The sequence below is a fragment of the Juglans regia genome, chromosome 10 (assembly GCF_001411555.2).
Source record: "Juglans regia cultivar Chandler chromosome 10, Walnut 2.0, whole genome shotgun sequence".
In the NCBI taxonomy this organism is placed as follows: domain Eukaryota; kingdom Viridiplantae; phylum Streptophyta; class Magnoliopsida; order Fagales; family Juglandaceae; genus Juglans; species Juglans regia.
In genome coordinates, this window is record NC_049910.1 from 33,314,082 (window position 1) to 33,323,429 (window position 9,348).

Below are 9,348 nucleotides of genomic sequence, written 5' to 3' on the forward strand. Positions count from 1 at the left end.
TATATTTTATACAATGACTTGATAAAAGAATTTTTGTAATTAAGATATTAATGCAATTTACAACTATATCCTAACATGGAGAATCGCAGGGAATTACCAGGAGCCCAAAATAATCAGGGCCAACAAATATGGAAGAGACCATTTGAGCCCAACAACGCAATGAATAAAAACAACAACAACAATAACAATAGAAAATTTAGATTATTGTCTCAGCTGGCCGGCTGAGTGGCTGTAGTGTGCGTGGGCTTTATTGCCCGACGGAATGATCCCAATCCCATGCCAGGTTGACCCAAAGCCAGATCCATAGCCATACGTGTTTCTTCTCATGAGTCCATCAAAAAAATTAACATTTTCCTATAATATATATAAACTAGTGCTTGTTCCCTTCCCCCTCAAGCCTTGCTTCGGGCAGATTACAGCATGCATGCCCCAAAAATAAAAGATTGATGGGAGGGGGAAAAAAAAACATATACACTTTACTTTATCAAACCATCACTAATTTTCCGCAATATGACTACTAAACTATTAAAGTTGTTACTCTAAAAGGAAAATACTTTATCTACAAAGAGATTATACAAAAGTAATTCTACAAGCTGACGTGGTTTGATGTGGTTCATCAGATTATAAAATTACTTTTATTGTAAAGTAGATCTAACGGATCAGATAAAATCACGTCAATTTGTAAGATTGTTTTTGTGTAACTAAATGTATTAATGTAGTGTCTCAATTAATTATAAGAACATCCTAATGAAAGATAAACAAGGAATGCATTGGAAAGAGGCTTAAGACCTTATACTTTGTTCCCATACAATAAAGATCGATCCAAATGCAATTCAAACATTAACCCGGTCGGCCTCGGAATAGGACCTACATGGAGGATGGGAAAGAGTAGTATTGATTGCATCTATTTTCCACAAGGTCATGATTAAATTTCTCTCGAGGTTGGTTATTGTCATTTTCGTGTATAATAATTTTTGCTATTGGGTGACCTAACTTTGACGGATGGGACAAAGTTTCAAAGGACGGGGCCGGAGAAATTATATGGGTCTTCCTCTTTAACTCCCCACATCTATAAATGCTCTCTATTAATTATTAACCTTTGCTTATATCTACCCCAAGAGTAATGCACTCATGTGTACTAAACACAAGAGTACCTGGACTTTACTTTTGTTATAATTTTTTATCGAAAAAGTCTTCTTACAAACGAATTCACATAGTACCGAATTAAAAAAATTTTCTTCTAATATTTAAGATAATGATAGATTGATAGTGGTCCCGTAATAATTAAATTCCATCATGTGCCTTAGGAAACTATACTTGACTATGATACCACAAGACTCTTTCACAATAATAATGTGGCTTCATTTCATGTATATGTACCTCACAATTTAATTAATGTCTGTATTATTATATATAGTACTGAATTCACGTACATGCGTGGCGTGCATCTCTCTCTCTCCATATAATATATATGGAGAGAGAGTAATGTTATTTTGCTCTTAATTTATACAACTTATTTTGTCCCTTATCCCACATGATTTATTAAAAAAAAAAAGTTAAAAAATATATATTCAAAATAAAATGATGCCTGAAAACATTAAAAGATGATCAGAACTAAAATCATAAATTTCCTTCACCCTTATGTTTATGGTTTTAATTTTTTTAGTTTTTTAATTTTATGTTCCACGTCAAGAGACAAAGTGAATATAATAAATTAGGAGGTATAGTAATATTATTTTTATATATATAATTAGTTATTTAGCACCATATGATGTGTAGTATTTTTATTGAATCTTTTACACTTAATTACTTTTAGATATAAATTTAGGGTATGTAATTGATCTCATACACTCATTTAAAAAAAAGAATTATTTTTAAAAAATTATTTTTTTAACATAAATATCATATTTATCTATTTTTTAATTAAAAGAATGGGTGAAACTTATACATTTTAAGAAGGAAAATGTTAGCCTTCTCACTCGTTCTTTTCGTTGAAAGTTACCGTTGTGATTTTTTTTAATTTTTAATTTTATTATTTTTTACTTAATGATTAAGTAAGTATTTTTTAATAATATTATAATTATTTTTACTTTTTTAAAAATATTTAAAAACACATAAAAAAATAAAATATATATATATATATAAAATATTAGCGAAGGGGAACTCCAGCAGTGAGAGTAGCACCATCTTTTAAAAAACCTATCATTTCTCTTTAGGGTGATGCTACAGCCCCCGCTGGAGGTGTAGCATTATTTTACATGTGTTTTATTTAAATAATTTTTTATATAGATCTTTTAATATTTTAAAAAAATAAAATAAATTTAAAAATTCATTAAGAAAATATTTTCTTAATCAGAAAGTAAAAAAATATATATATTAAAAAATATTTTCTTAATCACGAAGTAAAATAAAAAATTATAAAAAATATTTTTTTTATAATTTTTTATTTTACTTTATGATTAAGAAAGTATTTTTTAATAATATTATGATTTTTTTAAAAATATATATATTTAAAATGGTCATGCTACAGCCTTGCTGGAGGCTCCGTTGGACTTGGCATGTACTTTTCTATGTGTATTTTTTTAATTTATTTTTTATATAGATTTTTTTTACACTTTTAAATATTTAAAATATCATTAAAAAAACACTCCCTTAATCAGAAAATATTTTTAATAATATTGTAATTTTTATTTTATTTTTTAAAAATATTTAAAATTATTAAAAATATCTATATAAAAAAAATTAAAAAAATATATAAAAAAATGCTAGAGCTCGACGGGAGCTCCCAACGGAGCCAGCGAGACATCTAGCATTTTCCTTCTCTTGATTACTTTTCCTTGATTGATTGACGTAGTTAACTAACTAACTAACTGATCATCTCAAAACTTGCCTTTTTCGTAAAACTTAGCTCTACTAGGGTTACATACTTTTTTCTCGTACGCCGCTTACGTCCCCTGCATGGCGACCGTTGATGGCCAGCCTCCCATGGCTGGTCCTCCTCAGTCGTACGCGGATCTTGTCTCATCAGTGCCCCAACCACTGCCGGCAGTGGCTGTTCCGTTCAGGCAACCGAAATCTATGGATGGTGAGGTATATTTTTCTTTTTCATCTGAGGAAATAATGAAAACTGCAGTTCCATTTCAATATTCGATGGTGGTGAAATTCCTACGTCAAAGACCGTCCATCGACGGCATCCGTGCCTTCATCCGTAGCCGCTGGGGTCTGTCTTCTATGCCCGTGGTTTCGGCCATGCAATGTCCCAGAAATATTTTCATCCGCATGAATAATGAAGCTGATCTTCAAAAGGCTTTATCTAGGGAATCATGTGAGATAGAGGGTGCCATTTGCATGGTCACCAGAGTTTGATGAAGATTTTGAGCCGTCATCTATTCCTGTTTGGGTTTTCCTGCCGGGTCTGCCGCCCAATTTCTATCACTCCTCTCTTCTAGAGATTCTCACGGCACTGATCGATAGGGAGATACATCCGACGTGATAATCCGACGACGTGTGCTACTCGCACAGATGGGGCTTGGGTTTGTCTTGAGATTGATGCATCTAAGGAGCCCCTTTCCCACTTCTGGATTGGTATCCCTGGGCAGCAACACAGCCGTAGGCAGGAAATCATCTATGAGACTTTGCCGGCATATTGTTTAAAGTGTCGTTGCCAAGGTCATAATCTAAGGACCTGTCGATATGGAAGTGAACAGAAACAAAAGGAGAAAGGAGGGATGATCTGGGTGAAGAAAGCTGACAACCTAAGGCTAAGGGGTGATAGTGGATGGTGATTGTCAGACGGAAGTTGCTGTGTCTAATCCTGAAGCTGCGAAGGTTTTAGTGTTTGTTGCTGGTGTAGAGATAGCTGAACATGGAGAACCTAGTGAAGATGAAAATCGGGCTGTATCTAACTCTCTTGAGCAGGTGCAAGTGGTTTCAGAGGAGTATGTAATGGAGGTTGCCCTTGAGTTGGTAGGAGAGCCTATTTCTGGTAACATTCAAGAGTGTAGTCCGAAAGCTGTAACTATGGTTGAAGTTGCTTTGGACAGATTGGATGATAAAGGTGTTGCGGGTCACGGGTTCGTCGGGCTGTATTCGCCTGGGCTGGATGAGGAAGATGTTGGCATTGGGGGCTCGCGTGTTGGGCTCCATTATGAAGAGAATCCGGTTAATAAACTGGGGCATGGTGAAACTGGGCCCTGTACAATGGTTCCGTTGGAATCGATTCTTAATTTTGATCTTAATGAAGAAGGTAATGACGCTATAGCCCATGATGGGTGTGGTTTTAATCAGGATGGAATTGACCCAACTTTTGCGGACGTGGATCATGAGAATTGCTGTCCGGATGGATTTGTTTGTTCGGATTCTGAGTCAGATGGGAATTTGGAACACTTAGCAAAAAATAATATGGTGGTATCGGATTCGGAACTTCAGTCCGAAAAAAATGGTTTGAGGAAAGGTATCAAATTAAGGGGTTCCTCCAGGGTGGTAAGCAAGCCCTCCCGTCTTAATCTATGACTATTTCATATATATATTGGAATGCTCGGGGTGTTGGAACGTCGAGAAAGCGTCTTAAAAAATTGGTTTCGAAATTTCATCCTAAAATTCTTGTTATTGCTGAACCTATGGTTAATATTTCACAGTTAGATATGTGGCGTGATAGATTGCGTTTTGATTGTTGTTGTTCTAATGTTAATGAAGGTGGGAAAATTTGGATGTTTTGGGTCCAGGATGTTAATCTTGTTGTTGAGTGTATGGGAGATCAATTTTTGACTGTTCGTACATCCAATATGCATGATTTACGGATTACCTTTGTTTATGCGAAATGTTCTTACTTGGAGCGTAGAAGATTGTGGGATTCGTTGAGTGGTGCTAATATTCATCAAGTCCCTTGGATGGTGATGGGAGATTTTAATATTATCAGAAATGACTCGGAACGTAGAGGGGGCAGGCCTTGGTTGACCTTGGCGATGGAGGAGTTTAATGGTTGGGTGGGATCTTGTGGGCTCCTTGATATGCCTTTCCGTGAGAATTCTCTATCTTGGTGTAATGGTCAAGCTGGAAGATCTAAGCAATGGGTGCATCTTGATAGTTGTTTTTTGAATATAGCAGCTTTTGATATTTTTCCGGATGCTACTATGGGTTACCTGGCTCGTACCTCTTCTGACCATGCGCCGATGAAGATCTCGTTGGAGAATCAGAATGTTCGGTATGGCTTTCCTTCCTTTAAATTTCAGCAAATGTGGGTTTCTCATGCTCAGTTTTTTTATTGTCTTGAATTCTTGGAATGGTGAGGTTGTTGGGGGGTCTAGTTTGCATATTCTTGTTACTAAACTTGAAAGACTAAAAATTGTTTTGAGAGTTTGGAACAAGCAGATTTTTGGTAGAACTGACAATCATATAGCAGCTCTTGAGGATCGGATTAAGGTTTTGGAGACCAGCTTGCAATCTGAGTATACTGAAGATGTGGAGGATGACCTCGTGGCCTCCCAGTTGGAGCTTTCAGTTTGGATTGATAGGGAAGAAAAACGCCTAGCCCAACAAGCTAAACAAGGGTGGATTCAGCAGGGAGAAGCGAATTCTAATTTCTTTCGGGCTATCAGTCGCCGAAATCATAAAGAGGTGAAAGAGATGAAACTAGAGGATGGTACTATCCTTTCCTCTCCAGCGCAGATCCATGAAGGGGTGATTTCTTATTTTGCTCAATTCTTGGAAGCTGGCAATTACCGTGAGGCGCTGCAATTGGGGGATCTAGTTCAACCGATTATTTCGCAGGGTGACAATGACCTTATTTCTCGTGTTCCATCATCTCAGGATGTCTATAATGCTCTTTGCTCCATATGGGAAGATAGTAGTCCGGGCCCTGATGGGTTTGGGTCGGGCTTCTATCGGTCTTGTTGGCACATAGTGGGTACTGATGTTGTTAATGTTGTGGCTGATTTTTTTCGAGGTATGGCTCTTCCTCGGTTTTTTAATGCAACTTTCTTGGTTTTAATCCCGAAAGTGGATAATCCGAAGACTTTTGATAAGTTTAGATCGATCAGTCTTTGCAGTGTGTTCTACAAAATTTGCACTAAAATTATGGTTAATCGCCTCTTCCCCTGCTTGCTAAAATTATTTCTCCTGAGCAAGGATCCTTCCTCCCGGGTCGTAGTATCTTTGAGAATATTAGTGTGACGCAAGAAATGATTCATTCTATTAATAAACCTGCTCATGGCGGGAATGTTGTGTTGAAGATTGATATTGCGAAGGCTTATGACAGTGTTGATTGGTCTTTTCTTTTACATGTTCTTAAAGCTTTTGGGTTCTCGGATTTCTTTTGTATGTTGATTAGTAATTGCATTACTAGTCCTTGGTATTCTGTGGTCATGAACGGTGTTCCCAAAGGTTTCTTTAAAGGTGGTCGTGGCTTGAGGCAAGGTGATCCTATTTCTCCTTATTTATTCATCCTTGTGGAGGAAATTTTTTCGAGAATGATTAAGAAGCAGGTTCGCATTGGTAAGATTATTCCGTTCTTCCATCCAAGAGGTACTCCTACTATTTCTCATTTACTTTATGCTGATGATATGGTGCTTTTTTGTAATGGGGGCAAGGCCTCTTTGAAAGCTATTACTGACGTGTTGAAGACTTATGAAATGTGGTCGGGGCAAGCTGTGAGCAAAAACAAATCTGCCATTTTTTTCTCCTCTCGGATTTCTGGTTCTAGACGTCGGGCACTCCTTCATTTCACTGGTTTTACGGAAGGAACTTTTCCTTTCAAATATTTGGGTGTTCCTATTATTTCTGGTCGTTTTAAGATTACTCATTTTGATGATTTGATTGCTAAAGTTCAGTCTAGATTGGAGGGATGGCAAGCCAGATTGTTATCTAGTGGTTCGCGTCTGATTCTCATTAAACATGTTCTTCAAAGTATTCCTGTTCATAGTCTCTCTATATTAAAGCTTCCTAAATCTGTGATTGAGAAACTTCAAAGAATCATTAGCACCTTTTTTTGGGGTGTTAAAGATGGTAAACCTAAGAAAAAATGGCACTCTTGGATGGATATTTGTAAGCCTATTGCGGAAGGTGGGCTGAGAATTCGTAGCCTTCAAGATGTGCAGACTTCTCTTCACATGAAGTTAGCTTGGAACCTTTTGCAAGGTACCTCTCTTTGGTCTCAGTTTTTTCTTGCTAAATATATTGGTGATAGACATATTTCTATGGTGAACCCAAAAAAAGGGTCTTTTTTATGGAAGATGATCTTGCAAAGTATTCCTTTAGTGCAAGCTAATTCTAAATGGAAAGTTAGAGAGGGTAATCTTTTTTTTTTTGGCATGATAATTAGGCTGAGGATGGCCTTCTTCGCGATAATATTCAGATTTCTGATAAACCGAATCTTAAATTGGAAGACTGTAAAACTGGATTGGGTTGGAATTTGGAGCTTTTTACTTAGTTGGTTGGCGTTCAAAAAGCTGAAGATCTTATTTTGAATCTGGGTCGGATTAAAGATGGGAAGGATAGGTTGGTTTGGCTTCCTAATGCTGACGGGCATTTCTCTACTAAAAGTGCGTGGAATTGTATTCGTATGAGGGGTCCAGATTTCCCTTGGGCTAAATGGGTCTGGCATTCTTCTCTTCCCAAAAAAATGTCGATTACTATGTGGAAGGCTATACATGATTGTCTTCCTGTGGATGACAGAATCCGCAAAATTGGTATCTCTATTGTCTCCCGTTGCGATTGTTGCTCCAATTCTAAGTATGAAGATCTTAATCATAGTCTTTCGAGAGGAGACTTTGCTGAAAAAATTTGGCGTATATGCTCGATGGTTCTTTGAGTTCCTTGGATGGAAGGTGGTTCTTGGAGACAGCGGGTGGAGTGTTGGTATAGGCGGGCTAAAAACTCTAATTGCCCTGGTCAACTGATGGGTCTTCTTCCGGCTATCATTACTTGGAGATTGTGGGGGCATCGTTGTAAGGCCAGGATGGAAGGCTTGATGGAATCGATTCACCAGGTTTGGTGTTCCATAAAATATTGGGTTTCTTGGATTGCTTTAAAGCTCAAGGATGTTAATTTGCTTACTCGGCGTGATGAAGGTATTTTACAATGTTTCAATATGCCTTTAAATGTCCTGAGGAAGGAGTTTATTTCTCCGATCACGTGGAAGCCGCCTAAGCCAGGTTGGGTTAAATTAAATGTGGATGGGTGTTCTCTTGGTAATCCGGGTCCTTCGGGTGCTGGAGGTATCATTCGGGATGTTAAAGGTAATTTGCTTTGCGGGTTTGCTGAAGCCTCTGGGCATAATTCTAACAACTATGCTGAATTGATGGGTCTTCTTCATGGGCTTCGGTACATTGGTTTGTTGGGTTTTTTTTTTGTGGAGATAGAACTTGACTCCATGCTAGTGCTTAACTGGTTGAGGAATAAGAGATGTGGCCTATGGTACATGGAAGATTATTGGGATGAAATTCAGACTCGTATAGCTGGTCTTAATGTTTCTATTGTGCACTGCTATAGAGAATGTAACTCGGTTGCTGATGGATTTGCTAAAATGGGTGCTAAGGGTCACACTGGCTCTTGGTTTTCTTTATCTGAACTGCCTGCTCCTATTAGAGGTAATATCCGGTTGGATAGAGGGGGTCTTCCCTATCTCCGGAAAATTCGAAGACGTTGCTAGTTGATTACAAGCATTGGTTTCTCCAGGTATGTTTCTTCCTCTGCTATCAGTTTAATTTTTCTTACTCTATGTTTGTGCAGGTTTCTCTTGCAGGTTTTGGTCTTGTATTTCTGCTTTTATTTTGTTTCTTGGTGCCTTTTGTATTGTGGTTGAGTTTATTTGGTTTTTTTTGGGACCTGGTTTTGGTTTTCTTGTAGCCCCAGGTCTCGAGTTGTAACCACGGTATTCTTCCGCTACAAGTGAGGGTTTATTAATAAAATTGGGACGGGGCTGCTATGTGGGTGGCTTCCGGCTCTTCTTAAAAAAAAAACTGATCATCTACCAGAAAAAGGAGATTAAAGAAAAAAAAAAAACGTTGATCGTACGGTAATGCAAGCGGTTGGTTGAAGACTATTGTATGTAAAGCAATTTGTGCCGACATAGGTCTCCAACTCCCCAAGGCTATAAATCTTGGGTTTGGATTTTGAAAAGTGAAGGTAGCATGTCGACGACAAAAGATGCATGCTTTAGTATTACTTTTTTGTTTTTCTTTCCCAAAATCTTTGGAGGGGGCCATCTGGGGAAATTCGTCTTTCTCTGAGTATCACTAATTTATACATTGTTGGAAAATTCAGTACTGGTTTTTTTGCAACACGTACGGATCATAATTAATGATCGGGACTTTTCGAAGAGAAGTTCATCTCCAACATTGAATTCAGTTT